General features: G+C 41.9%; 1 long non-coding RNA gene across 1 annotated transcript; it reads left to right on the plus strand.

The window, feature by feature from the left end:
• Nucleotides 1-869: 869 nt before the first annotated feature.
• Nucleotides 870-7,477, plus strand: LOC137853062 (uncharacterized). Its single transcript, XR_011094207.1, has 3 exons — nt 870-971; nt 3,351-3,562; nt 6,091-7,477. It is a non-coding gene; the product is annotated as an uncharacterized lncRNA (long non-coding RNA).
• The last annotated feature ends 7,975 nt before the right edge of the window (nt 7,478-15,452 follow it).

The raw sequence follows: 15,452 nt of genomic DNA on the forward strand, positions 1-15,452 counted from the left end.
TTCCAGCATATGCTTGTTCCACATGAAAGCCCACTGTAAACAGTCCCAATTACTGCTAATTGATTTAAAACTCAGAACTCAGTAGGAAATCACAGATGTTAACTGCTCGGCGATGCACTAAACTTCCTAAGTTCCTCACAAAAGAGTCAGAGTAATTGCAAGATATCTTTCTGAGGCCTGGAGATTATATAAAGTTGTTCCAGTGAGAGCTGTTCCAGGGAAAGCATTGATGTTAGGCTTGTAAGTCTGTGAAGGAAATAACTTGGTATTTGTTTTGGGACCTTCACCCTGAAGAAGATTGAAGAAAATGTATAATGTTTTTTGTTCTTGAGAGAGAAACTCCCTCTTGTTTGGACCCCTGTGAAGGATTTCAGAACCCTGTAAGCAGAAAGTTGGCCCTTTTCTTGAAAAGCTGTGAAAAGCTATAGCAGAAAGACTTGGAGAAATGCTGTCAGCAGAAAATAGGTCATCTGAATTGATATGTAACACTGAAGCTTAAGGTATAGGACAAAGAGTATAGGGAAAATGTTCCAGAAGTCTTTGATTATAAAAGCAGAAGGATCATCTGTGGACTGTGTGGGAGTCTGGAGTTAAACAATGGACATAAGTGCATAAAGAGGATGCAGTAACCACTTAAATGTAAATGCAGACAAGCTTCAGCAACCAAATTGCCTCTAGAATTAAAATGACCCTGTTTCCCTCCTTGTCTATAGAAACTACCTGCAAAAGGTATCTGCTGGCAAATCCTCATCTTCATTTCTCTTGCTGTGGCTGTTATGATGGTGTTCTCTCTAGCAGAAAGGATTTGTCTGAAAGTTAAATAAATGCTTTTTTTTTTTTTTTTTTTAAATACAGAGCTAGTAATGTAAATTATTTAGTATCATTAACAATTCAGTAATATTCCAGGCAAACGGTGAATCTCCCAGCAAGATGAAGTGTTGCAAGTCAGGCACTGGCACATTTCCCTGCAGGTGAGTTGGGAGCTCAACTTGTGTGGTTTAAGGCTCAAGGACATCACTGGGCTGCAGTTTACTTTTTGCTGGGGATCCAGGATTTCAAGTGTTGGTGGCTCTAGCATGTTGCTGATTTAGAGCAACAGCTTGCAGAGGTGTGTTATTTGGATAAAACTTTGAACTAGAGGTCAGGAGAATTGAGGTCTTCTGTGTGACTCCCTGTTTCCCTCTTCATGCCTTTTGTAAAGTGAAAGCATTAATTGACCCCTGTGAAGCTTTCTGAAATCTGGTTGGAGTGGTACATGTCAGGAACGTGGTGTTTGCAGTGCATCCAGGAGGTCCTAGGCATAGCCCTGAGCCCAGAAGTAGAGCCCCTTTCCTAGAGAGGGCTCTTTGAGATGGTAATAGCAGCACTGAGGGAATTAAAAAGGCTGTCCTCCTGCAGCTAATGTTATTTTTTATGGCAGTGCAAGCCAGTACATCTGAGAGAGGTACCTGTCCCAGAGCGCCCTGACCAGAAACGTAGGGCAGAAAAACCATATGAAAAATGCGCCCTGGCCTCAGGTGAAAAGGGGACTGCCCAGTGCTGCAGGATTAGGGAACCCTCTCTGCCTATACCTATCTGCCAACCCATCCCAGGGCACAAAGCCTACCCTGTCCTCTCCAAAATCTGATGAGACAGAAACAAAACATCAGCTAGTGATGATAATCCTAGATTTAGAGAGTTGCGTAGGTTGGAGATCACCTTGGAGGTCCCGCAGCTCCGAGCTCCCACTCACGGCTGGCCCAAATCCCACCAGTCCCTCAGCCTCGCTTTGTACAGTGGGAACACAGGAGGGGGCCATTAGCAATTTCAGTGTCCTCCTCTGGATTGCTCCTCACCATTTGCTCCTTCTCAGCAAGCCTGCTGGTCTTTGGGCAAGGTCCCTGCTTTACTCTGCAGCCCTTTCCAAAAGCGTTGCCTGGAATGGAAAAATCCCTCAGCCTCCATCTGTACCGTGCTCCGGTACCTCTTTTGTGTTGTGTCCTTCTCGTATTATTTTTTTAGGTACACAAACAGAAAGAAATCCATTGCATCTGTTGCCATCCATCTCTCCATCTCTCTCTTAAAAACTCAGAGGAGAGACAAGAGATGGACAATATTTACCCTGGGAAGAGCAGCCCGAGAATCTGGAGTAACATATTTCCCCACATTGTTATGTGTACATTTTGGAAATGTTATCCTGCTGTTCATTTAATGAGATTGCACTGGGGAAAAAAAAAAAGGAGAAGGATGCAGGCGTGGGAAATGTGTCTAGCAAATCTTTAAATGCCTGAGTGGTGATGATAATGTGAGCATAGGTTTATTGCTCTGCATTTTAGAACCACTTTTTAAAAAACACCGATTTTGCTAGGCATTCATTTGCATACACACAGTTCTGCTTCTCTTCCCCGTAGTTTTACCGCAGATACAACAGATTTTGGAAATCAAATGCATTCCACTATATTTCAAGGCTCTGCCTATGCTAGTGGGCGGTATCTGATTTATGAGAAGATGGCACTATTTGCTCCACCCTCTGTGTGTCTGACAGAAAAGCCCAATAAATTGAGATGAATATACCCATTATGTGTGGATGTGGGTGGTTATAAGGGAGATGCAGTTTTCAGTTGTATAAAGGTTTCTCCGCTCACCTTATGTCAGCTTGAAGCGTACTGGTATTTTTTCATCTTTACTCCGCCAGTCTCACGCTACATGCTGCTAACAGGACAGTAGGTTTATTGGCCATCGGGTCTTCCCTGAGATTGCTCCAGTCTTAGTCCTCTGAACTCGTCTATCGTTCCTGCCTTCTTCCAATTAAACAGGGGCTGGGAAGGGAGGATTTCAGCTCTCCTTCTCCACTGAATTGACTACTGCCATTACATTGCTTTCTTTCAGACTCCCCACCAATCCTGGCATCTGTTTTGTAGAAAACTGTTTCTCAGGCAGTATCCTTTCAATAAATGGAGGTGTTACTCTTAGGAACAGCTCAGATTCAATTATTTTTGTAAGAGATCAGACAATTTTAATTTAAGTTCCTTAGGTCAGAGTGCATTCCCCTCCCAAGCTCTCATGTCCATATTGGAGGTCCTGAGACAGTCTCAATGGAAAATCTGTGACATTATGGATTAAACATGTTGTGTGAGGAGGGAAAGTGTCTGTTCTCCATCCGTGCCAGTCTCTTCTGGAAGTAGCAATGCTTGGTGCTGACCAGGACCCTAACAGATGATTCTCTTCTCAATCCGTTTTTGGTTATCAAACTGTACTTAATATAAATTTATTATCCATTTTGCCCTAAGTCAAACCTCTGATTACCTGATTTGAAATGTGATTTGAAATGTTATTGTGTGGTTTCTGAAACTTTTTTTTTTTTTAATCAGCTTGTATTTAAGCACTGGAAATAGAGCTGAATAAGCGGCAAACAGAATTTTATGTTGCTAAGAAGTTAAGAAGGGTGTGGATGGAAGATAACATCTCAAAGAAAAATGGAGAGACAAAAAAATAACCTTGCTACATCTGGATACTGGTTTTGTCATGGAATTACATAGCTATTATAGAACTGTATGCTATCTTTCCTGCTGTGAAACAAGAGGTGAGAGAAACAGCTTTTAGCCATTTTTACTTTTCATTAACAAATGGTCTTGCTTGAAAATGTGATTCTCAAGATCTCAGCAGTAGGGGGATGCCTGTAGGCAGGAGTGTAAGTCTTCCCCTCAGTGATTTGTAGGGTAGGATAATAAACCTGTAAATTGCCACATGTACCTGGCCATGTATCAAAAGAAGAGCTTGTTGCTGGTCCGAATACCATCAGTGAGACCCATGCAACTGCACGGTGGTGTAGCAGACTGCAGCCTCCTGTCTTCAGACTTAAGTACTGTCTTCCAGATGAGCTGATGCTCAAGAAAAAGTTATATATATATATATATATATATACTTATATATTTATATATATTATTTTTTTTCCAAGTTCCAATAGCTCCTTAAGCCTTGCAAAAATAAAGGAATGTACTTCTTGACCCTGAGAATAATTTTAATCTACCCATAAGATACAAATGACTGATAGTAATCGCGTGAATGCTACTACACACCATTCCCTCTTCCAAACTGCTCACAAAGCATACAGTTATCATACACTTGCATCACCCAGTGCGCAACTTGGGGTGCATCAGTGCTGAGCCCTGGGTGCTGCTGCCTGCTGCTGGGGGACACGGCATGCAAGGAACATGCCCATGGCACTGCTGGAGATTTTATTAGGTTTGTGTTATTGATCCCTCCAGAGCCTACTGAAAAAAAAAAAAAAAAAAAAAAAAGGACAATATGGGAAGTAAGGTGAAATGTAAAGGACTAACGTGTTCGCTGTTAAAGTGTTGTGAAGTACATGCTGTGGAGCTTAGATCATCCATGGAGAGTGATGAAAATCACACTGGCATGGGCTTTATGCATCGTTTATGTCTCTGTTTTGCTCCTAAAATGAAAAAATAGGGTTATAAAAAAAACAGCATGTGATTCTGAGGCATCTTGCAAACTGAATCTCTCCCCAAAGGCACGCAAGTATAATGGGATATTTTCCCTCAGGCAAACTTGCAGCATGCAGTGATGAAAAGGCAAAGGAAAGTTCAAATACATGTTACCAATCCAAAAGCAGAAGTCCATGAAAGGCCACCGAAAGCAGGAATGCCTTTTACTGAAAACCTTGTAATTAAATGCTGTTACAGTTTAGGCTCAGGTAACTGCACTTGTTGCCTCCGGCCCTGCATCAGCATGCTGCCACCCAGAACAGTGTGCTCAAGCAAGTGGGCAGTGAAACCATGATGAAAACTTGCAAGCCTCAACCTAAGATAGTAGCTCAGTGCTTCCAGCCTTGAGCCACGGTGTGAGGATGCAGAGAACATCATGGCTCACTTTTCTGTCCTAGCCATTAATTCTCTGCTGTTTTGTTGGTGGTTACACACAGACAAGCTGCATGCAATGCTGATAGTACCACAGAACGGTTTGGGTTGGCAGGGACCTCTGGAGTTCATCTGCTCCAACCCCTGCCCAAGCAGGGCCACCCAGGGCAGGCTGCCCAGGACCACGTCCAGGTGGCCTTTGAAGGTCTCCAAGGAGGGAGACTGCACCACCTCTCTGGCAACCTGTTCCAGTGGTCCATCAACTGTACAGCAGAGAAGTGCTTCCTGGTGTTCAGAGGGAACCTCCTGTGTTTATGCCCATTGCCTCTCGTCCTGTCACTGGGCACCACTGAAAAAAACCTGTCTCTGTCCTCTTTGCATCCTCCATCAGGTATTTACAGACATCGATGAGATTCCCTGCTGAGCCTCCCCTTCTGCAGGCTGAGCTTCAGTGATAGTATATCAGAAAACTCTTTAACCTTTGGTTAAGCCTTAGCTGGTGTTGATATGAACAGGCTGGAGTCAATGGACAGCACTCTCTAAAAAGTTTCAGGCAGGGAAATAGCCTTCCTGGGACTGTGAAAGGACTTGCTTGGACCTTGGGCCCAAGGCTGTGGTTACATGGCACAGTTAGCGTGGCTGCGGGGCTCCTGACACTGGGACCCAAAAGGACACAGTGAGCTGAAACGGTATGAACTCACCCTCAGGTGTGAGATCTGTTCCAGAAAACTTGTCTGGGACAACGTTGTGCTGAGAAGCTTTACACAAGACCAGGCTTCAGCTGTCCTCTGCAGCCGGTCTAAAGGACCCGTGATTGCAAAAAGCTAGATGAAATGCCACGCTGGCCATGGAGGTTATTCAACAGAAGTACAACCATCTGCCCCTACCTGCTCTGTGTGGTGCCTGTGCCTCAGACTAACCTGGTAGCACTTCGATAAGCACTAGGGACTGTAGGGACATAGTCTCAGAGGTGTGAGCCCAAGGTTGAAAACAGCCTCAAAATGGTTATTTTCTTTTTGCTTAGTGGTAGCTTTGCTAGCTAATCTTTTATATATCTTGCAAAAGTGCACAAAAACACATAGATACACTTGCAAAAGTGCACAGGTTTGGGGGAACATTAAAAATTAAAGGAGAAGGAGTCAAGCGAGCTTTCTGCTGCATGATTTTCTTTTGTGACAACAGCAGGATTTGTGAGAAAATTATGTCTTGTATTTTCTTCTCTTTAATACAGAGCTGGATCACTAAGACTCTGCTAATGAAGTCCACTTGGGTTGTCTGGGCCATTTCCTATGTATTTAACAAAGGAATAAATTCAATCAAGTGTCCAGCGATTAGCTGACCAACGTCAACTGGAAGCAAAAGGAAACAACAGTATTCTGCTCAAAAGCAATGATGGATTTTGATCCATTGTTTAAAGCACGGTATTCCACAGTGCTTTTATCTGTCCTCTACCAGAGGTGTCTTTAACAAGAGCAGTACAGACCCTTGTCACAGTCCTGATACCCATTACCTATCTCTAATTCTTACAAAGCACTGAAATTTATAACACTACATTAAGCTTGATTCATTACCACTGTCCTTATTTTGCTCACAATGTTCCTGTTTGTGTCAACAAAACTTCACGAAAAGCATTGCCTTTTAGCCCAAGGGAACTGATAGCTGTGTTCCTTGTACCACAGCCCTGTTTTTCTAAGAGTTTATCTATAGTTATTTCAGCTTTCTGCTCCCTTATGCTGACTTAAGTTTAAAATTGTAATAAGAACTTTTTGCTAGCTTTTTCTGTTAGGATTCTTATTAGGGTAAAAATAAAATATTCATGGGTCTTCTCCTAATGAATATTCCAAATTTGCAGAGCTTTGTGTCATGCTTTAACTAATAGCAAGGGGAGGAAGAGGAACACCAGGCAAAGTGATGCTGCAAAGCTCAGGTTAATTTAGCAGGCCAAAGAATGGACTGTCTGCCAGAAAAAGCTTTCACACGCTTGCATGCCCTTGTCAGCTGAGACCTGTTAAGTTAGTGATGCTTGCTCCAGCTGGTCCCAGAGCTGGGCTCTTGGAAGTGGCTTAGTTCTAATGTGCGGTGGTGCCACTTTGGATGCCACACAGCTTTGGATATTGCTGCCACCAGCATGGTCATCTATGATGCCATGTCATGTGTTGGCAGTGGCCACCAGTCCCTCCAGCCACAAGGGCATCCCTCTATGCTTCTCTGGTAGCTTCAGACATGTTCTTCTATCAGTCATTTCTGCACCTTTCCAATCTTTCAGGTGTGCTCTCAGTCACTGGCCCATGTGAGGCTCACATTGCTCCTGGCAATGCCCCGTTGGCTGTATCTCACCATACTAACCCCCCTTGTGCTATGCCCAGCTCTTGGCCCAGGTGAGACTTCAGTGCTCTTGTGACACCTTAAATTGGGGAAAGGAAATTCTTGTGGTTAAGCTTCACAGCTTTTGGGGATCTGGTCCTAAATCACTCCATTTTGATTAAATAAAAAACTGATGAAAAAAAAAATGTTAGTACTGTCTGGTTTATCAGAACAGAGCAGACCAGAAAACTCACTGATAAAAAAGACAAATACGTAAGTCCTTTTTTGTTCTCTCTGACACAGCCATTTCATTTAACTTCTGTGAACATTTCCCTTGTCTTAGCTGCAGGTCCTCCTTCTGTTCAACTGAATGAGCACAAGGGTCTCACCGTTCCTGGAGCAGGGACCCCTGGTATACCTGCCATCTTGGACAGGCCTTGGCTCAGCGGTCTGGGTGTAGGCCAGGGCATGGGTTTGGTCCTCACAGGTGCTGCTTGCCTCAGCCTTCTTGAGTGTGCAGAGTGCTTGAGGCATACCTGCACCTCTGGCAGTGAGAGATGACCCCCAGTCTGTGTCCCTGCCTGTCCCCTCTCCCGTGGTGTCATCAGGTGTCTGGGGCAAGAACAGTAACACTGCTGGTTTCTTCTTTTGTGAACCCCATCAGATGACTGTGGGAGCAATCCTACACTGGCTTTATTTGCTCTTCTCAAGTGATAAAAGTCTGCTAAACCTTTTCCAATAATCCCTCTGGAGCTGCCAAGATAGACTTGAATCATCTCATTTCTCCTTTTTGTGAAATTCTCTGAAGTGAGCTGTGTGAGAACAGCCTGCTGCCAGTCCTGGTGGATGGCATCTTGCAATGTCTGGATACTTCTTTGGAGAAAGAAAGGTGGGAAAAAATGTCCCTGGCATCCATTGAATGAATGTCCTTCCAAACCTGTGAAGGCCAGTCTTGGGACCAATGGAGTCTGTAAGACTGGTCTGTCCGTTGGACTAAAATGGAAAACACATGGATCTTGTTTATGTAAAAAATAAAAATAAAAGGAGAAACAACTGAGAACGAGCTTCAGAAACAAATCCCTTTCCTCTAGTGTGTTGCAGGAGCAGCTGGCTGTGAATGATAATTGTCCTCTATTTAGGAACAATAAATTAAAGCAGAGTGAAACAAAGGGAGTGATATTCCCAGAGACCTGCTGATAATTTATAAGGGCTTGTAATCTCTGTAATTAAATGTATATTAGAAATCTATAACTGTAATATGAAGATGATTTAAAATGACAGTTACTCTCCTGCATCACTCACCTCTTCCTAGTGATGACTTGTATTTGACAATGTCTGAATTAAAATGTTCGTAGTGTAGGCTTGCTGCACTAACTAGTCACATTTGGTAACGTTGGTCTTTTCAAGAGCATCTCCAAACCTGAAGACTCCAGGGCTTTGCAGTTAGGAAAGGACTGAACAAATTCCTATCTTATGTTGTTAAAACCTGCAGGTGCAGGATTGTCCACAGGAGAAGCAGACAAGGAAATTCAAATTTTAGCTATCCCTGTGTGTCTGTAAGGTTGAAGAGCAACTTTCTGAGTTTTAGAGCAAATATGATAATGTTCCCATTAAGAAGTCCCTGCCTGTCACTTGGTTTGCTCCCTGCAAAATGTTATTGCATCGCAAAGCCTTGTTTGCCATAATGAGATTCCTAATTAATTGCAGAGTACTGTATTGAATTAAAGCCAACAACATTTTAGAACTAAAGACCCCCAAACTGGAGATCTGGGAGTCCAGATCCCCAAGAGCATCAGCAGTCACTGAGAACTCAGGAGTAAAATTGTAGCTTGTGAAAACAAGCCTTAAATCTTCCAATTAATGGTTCCCATTAGCAGCTGTTCAATGGTTAATTACATCTCACTGTGGGCTTCTGCTGTTTCTTGGTGTGTGTCTGAGTGCCTGCTTTCTACCTCACTTCAGAGGCACGTTGAGAAGATCTGGAAGGACAGTAAGGTAGAGTGCTGTTCTCCCCTTGCCCCTGACACATCCTGAGAGACAAATTAGCCATGGTGCCTCAGGTATCTCAAAATGCAAAGCCAAATTCATTTCTGTCATAGCAGCTGACTGCAGCTGCTGAGGATCCTAGCCCACCCCTTATTGTCTCTTTCATGATGTGCTCTGAATTGTCTTTTTTTTTTTTTGCCTGAAAATAGAAGACATATTTCAAATGCAGATTTGCAATGTGGGTATGTTTTGGGCTTTCAAGTTATAATTGATCAAGACATGGTACTATGTGGTATGATGAAAGAAAAAACAAAACAAAACAACAGGCTCTACCTTATGTAAGTCTGAATTTTTTGCACTGCTTGGATGAGATTGGGTGTGCTATGTGCTAGCTGAAAATATGTATGGATTTAAGGCTCTGAGGAAAAAAATTAAGTAAGAGTAATGTGGCACACTTCTGGAGGCCTTCCAGCAATTGGCAGGAAGAAAATTGAATCAGTACTTCACCTGGGAAAATGAAGAAGGTGTCTAATCACTAATGCTCAAGTGCTTTTCTTAACAACTGTGTTAGAACTTAAACCACACCTAGATGGTTGGCTGCAGTGCTTGACTGACCTGGAATAAAAGGAGAGGGGAGTTCAGGCAGGGCTTGAGGCTCACTTCTGGAGTGTTGGGCAAAGAGATTTTAGTTCTGGGAGGTGTAAAATACAATTACTCAAGTACAGTCTTTTTTCAGCTTCTCACTCACCTCCCCACTCCCCAGTGGGATGTGGGGGTAACACAAAAAGTCCATGAACTTGAGATAGAGCTCTCCAATGACTGCTGTGGGTGAAACTGTCTTGGCCCCTGGGCTCTCCGCACAGGGGTTGCCACTGCAGACACCTTGCCACCTACCAGCATAACTAGTTTGAAGTTAAAGGACAAACTTTTTTGTGCTTTATTGGACCAAGGCCCAAAGTCATCCCTGGTTTCAGTCTCTCACCATGTGCTGCTGGTCACCCTGACAGGGAATGGAAATGCTTTCAAAATGAAAGGCTCACTGCAAAGGAGTGCATGGTTAGCTCTGACCAGAAATAATGGCAAACTTCTGCTGTCTTGTCTCCTGACAAAGGAAAACAATTAGCATTGAAACACAAAGATGCCAGTAAATATGAAAGAAGTGAAAATATAAGTAAGTATAAGCAAGCTAGTGAGGGTGAAGCTGCAGTGCAGTTAGGAAGTGGGAATTTCATGAGTGAAATGGGACAAAGAAGAACTTTGGTGACTGTTTTATTTCAGGTAGTCTCTATATGCCACCATGATATGCCGACATTCCTGAATATCGTGTTGATAGATAGTTGCATGTTGCTAAGTACTAAGTATATGTACCCCAATTACATAATTACATGCAATTATACAAGTTAGATAACTGCATTAGAATTGACAAAATTCTATATATGTGCTATCTCTTTCCAAAGTAGTGCTGTCAGAGTATAATACACACCCACTGAGATATAGAAATAGGCGCATATGGGAATATTTTCCTTCATGTGTCCATATGCTTTTATATTTAAATCACTGTTAATTATATCTATACATGTGTAATTTCTTTGTTGCTGCAAATAAACTGGAAGACTCCTGTTCATTTTTCAGGAAAAAAATAAAAAAGCCATCAAGAGAAGTCCTTGTAGTAGTTTCACACAGAGGAATAAAGAAAACATTAGTAGGCATCTAGATTTATATTTGATGTATTCTCAATTAAACTTGCAAATTGAAACTATGAAGATTGCTGGAGGTGCAACTGTACAAGTATTACCTAATGATCTTTTTACTCCTGCCACCATTTCAGTGCAAATAATGAGGGTACTATGGGCAACGATAACTCTTATTCACAGACTCCTCCTTCCTCTCTCTTTGGGGAGAGGTGTTAGTAAAATCTGGGTAAGTCTGGAGATGAATGAAGAGTGGGGACAGGGTGAACTGCTCTCCTGACCTTTTCTATGACTTCTTTTGGAAATAAACCTGTACTCTAGCTTTGTGGGTGTAGGAGCAAGGCAGACAGGGCTGGTTCCTGTAGGTCTGAGGGAATCTCACCCGTGTGTGGCCAGGTGGGAAGCAGGATGCTGCTCTGCTTCTGCCAGGGAGTTCAAAGGGATGGCACCCAAGCAGGCACCCGGTGCAATGGGAAATGCTGCGTGCAAGCACCAGGAAAGCTGTTAAGGTCATGGTGATCCCAGACAGGTGCCAGCTCTGTACCACTGAGGCCACAGGTGTCCTCCTGCATGAGGAATTTGGGGTTCGACCCAAGCAGATGAGCCTGAAACCAAGCCAGCCCATGAAACGTTAGAACAGCTTTCATTGGAATCACTCCAAAGGGGGTTAACAATGAAAACATGCTTGGAAAATGTGAAACAGGAGAATAAGGACTGTGCTCCCTGCCCTTGTGGGGTTTGATCACAAACAGATGCAGCTGCGAGCTGCTGTGAGCGGTCACCGAGGAGGAAGAAGCAGAGCACAGCAAGTGTTCCCCACAGACATCGGCATTAAAGAGCAGGGACCACTGGTAACACAGGCTTGTAGCTAACAAAGACGTACCTTTTACCCCAGTGGTTGCTTAAAGACTGAGCTGCTAAAAATATACATTTCCATGTCTGCAAAACTCAATCCGTAATCAATTTAGATATCACTTCACTGAGGGTGATCCAGGAAATTATTAATGTGGACATGAATATTTTTTGAAGTTTTAGCAGTCATAGCATAAATTAAAGTGTCTTCAATTTCCTCTGAAACAGCTTGCATGCAGCAGCATATACTAACTATATTCTCTGTGTGGAGGGTGATTTTTTTTTTTTAAACATCCTGGTGTGGTAGCAAAACCTGAAACTCTTAAGAGCTGCATCAACTTTTTGCTATAGTCTGTTCTGCTTACCTAAGTGAATATTTTTGTTTGTTTGTTTCTTTCTTTCTTTCTTTCTGAAAATCAGAAATAGAAATCAAAGAAAAATGAGGTGATCTGGAGAGTCTGAGAGTGACCTGACGACAGAGGGCATGTGACCACAGTGCAGGAGCCACACAATTTTTTTAACCTCCATTTTCACCAAAAGATGCTGGAAAGAGGCTTCCCCAGCCTTTTTACTTATGCAAGGAAGAACTGGCTCACCATCAGAGGCTGGAAGATATGTTTGTCAAATTGTTTAATTTGACATACAGAAAAGTCACCCATTTTCAGGGCTGTGCTAATTTAAGCTTTAAGAGTGTTCCCAGTGAATTGATAGCCTTTAATATTACACCCCAGGGGACTGGCAAATGCCAAATGCTTATTAATTTATGAAGAAAGCCAAAACAAACAAACAAAAACATAGCAGTAACTTTGGCAATAATGGACCAATAATTCTTCCTTTTGGAAATTATAAAGCAATGGACTATTACTTTGAAGCACTGTCCTATTTCATGGACTGTTCATATGTCACTCTTTAAACTAAAGTCTCCCTACATAAAATAGGAGAATGCTGGCCAATTTACCCGTTAAACACAGAATCAGCAGAATGAGCTGGTGGGGAGCTCAGGATAAGGAGGACAACACTGCCCCACCATCCTTTCTTTTTGTACAAGGCCATGCCCTAGGATCAGCACTTTTCATCCTTCACACATTGCTCCCAGAGAGTGGTAAGGACAGACACTGGCAGTGCAAATTCATCAGCGTTTCTGTGTGTGGGAAGATGAAGGCATCTCTGAGGAGTCATTCAAAGAGTTCAAACAAGTGCTGAGCCAGCACCTTGGTCCTGATACCTTACTCTCTCCTTGATGCTAACTGCAGAAAGAAGCTGTCTGAGTTACCTCTAATAAATGGGTCTTAAAACTTTTTATATGGGAGAAAAAATTTAATAGATGATATCTTGACTGATTCAAGAGAATACAATGGACCTACCTTTTTTAAAATGCTGTGTGTCCTGAATTTAATTTCACATATATGATCAAAGTACGGTAAATAAAGATACTTCTAATAGTGGATCAAAGGATAAACAAAGTAACTCTGCTTCACAACCATTCTTTATCTGCATAATTAAATCAAGACTGTGGATATACATTTGTTGAAAAAGATATCATTTTGGGATGTGTAATTAGAAAGGAATGTAAAGTAACCTGAAACCTAAGTACAGGCCTGTCTCTTGTTTGGGAAATGGCTGATTAAATCTTGTTCTAAAACTCTTGCTCACTCCTAGGTCAGTCTGATAACTTTGGCTAAATATATTTCAAACTTTTCAAGGTCATTGTGAAAGAAATGAATGGAAAATTAAAACTTCAGCTCTGTTTGCCAACATCTACATCATGAGCCGCTCTTTTTGCCACCATCTGCACTATACTCCTACCTGTATATGTATTTACTATCGCAATGATGACAGAGACAAAAAAACAGTTTTAATAAATCCAACTCTATAACAGGACATGTAGACCTTCCCATTCTCTCCCCCCCCCCCCAAATAAAAACAAAAAAACATACCCCCCTCCTCAAGTAATTGAAAAATCTTTAAAAAATTCCATATTTAAAAATATTGTGTTTAGAGATTTGCATTATAACAGGCAATTTTCCCTTGTCAGGCAGTGTTTATTCACTTTGTGTTTTGAAGAGTAGTTTGTGTTGATGCATGCTAGCAAATCATTGCCCTGCTTTAATCCTATTAATGTATCTGAGCTCTTCTGGCCTACAGACACTTACTTTAGATGCTGCACCATCTAGACATGCCTGGTAAGGGAGAGTGACTTGCCTAATCTTTGTGAAGAGATGGACGGAGCTGGTGGGATGGAGCATGAGAGAAGGACAAGGGAGCCGTTGCTGGTGGAGCAGCTCCTCGAAATGTTTCCGCTAGTGGCAAAATTCTCATTCTCTGCCTGAAGAAGATCCAGGCAATTCAGAGCAGACTAGGAAAGCAATCTTTGCAGTTTTACTAAATAGGAACATCCTTAAATTAAAAAAAAATATATAAAATAAAAATCTTAAAATAAAGCTAATATTGCTTGGGATTTATGAGATCAGTCTCAAAACTTTTCATTTTTAAGAGCTAATACTTAAGCTTTGAGGAAAAAAAAATGTTCTAAAAAACAAAATATTAAAGTTGTGTTTGCTGGCCTTTTGGTGCTATGGAAACTTTTTCCTTGCAGTGGCGTATTTCACCAGTGGCTCAGTCCTTGTTTCAGCAGGACTGCAGACACATCTTCCCACGTGTCTTGTTGAAGTCACAATTCAGAGCAGCTTTTTGAATCCATGTTTAAATTAATATGGCAGCCAAGAAAAGGGAAGGAGCTAAATAAAACCTGCCTTGCATTCAGTCCTCCACAGCTGCCACACAGAACCCCTCTCCAGGAAGCTGACATGAAGAAGGGCTGAAGAAGAACCACCCAGCCTTCATGCGGGGCGTGGGACCTTCCTAGCACATCCTAATTCCTAGCTAGTGTATGGTGAGCTTTCCTCTGTAGTGCTGACAGCATAGAAGAGCTCATCATTCAGGATTTTCAGCTTGAAGAAAGCTTTCTTTTTAGCACAAACATAATGGGAGATAAAGGATGGGTTTACATGAATATATGAGCTATGTGTTCAGACATCATCAGCAGCTGTTTTCTCATTCACCTAAAGCATCCGAATGATGCTTGGATCCTAGATCTACTTACCAGGTTACTTACATCTTCAGTTTTTACAGAAACTTGTCACTTTCTTGATCTAATAAGTACTTAATATTTTTACAAAAGCTCAGTGCAGAATATTGGATTTACAAGTGTGGGTAGATGGCATTTGAAGTAGAAACATTTATAAAAGCAGAAAATATGGGAAACCACAAGTAACAGCTTTTGCACTCAGTGCAGTTTGCTTATTTTTACAACACTTCCTAGTCCAGTCTCCTTCCCATGTAATCCCAAGGTCAGCACCTCACAAATTTGAGCAGCAGGTCACTTAACCTGCTTACTGCTATCAGAGATGAAAAGTGATTTTTTAATGCTTACTTTAAATTTATTTTTCTTTAACTTCCATTTGTGTGCTCCTTATCCAATCTTCTGCACTGAAGCTAAAAAAGAAGCTGCTGTTATCTCAGTTATTTATGATTTTGGTCACTTCTATTAAATCCCTACTTACGAACATAGTTTTCTAACTTGTTCTCATAACTCATTTCTTTTAATCTTAGGATTAGTGCTGCCCTTCTTGGTCCCTCCTGACTTGTTTCCAAGAGCTGCACAGCAGTGGTTTCTTGTGGGAAATTTGTAATTCATTTTTTTTTTTCCCCATAAAAATTCGTGCAAGTAAAAAAAGGAAATCACAGGAAGTGGTTTGAC

Source organism: Anas acuta, chromosome 3 (assembly GCF_963932015.1).
Source record: "Anas acuta chromosome 3, bAnaAcu1.1, whole genome shotgun sequence".
NCBI classification, from domain to species: domain Eukaryota; kingdom Metazoa; phylum Chordata; class Aves; order Anseriformes; family Anatidae; genus Anas; species Anas acuta.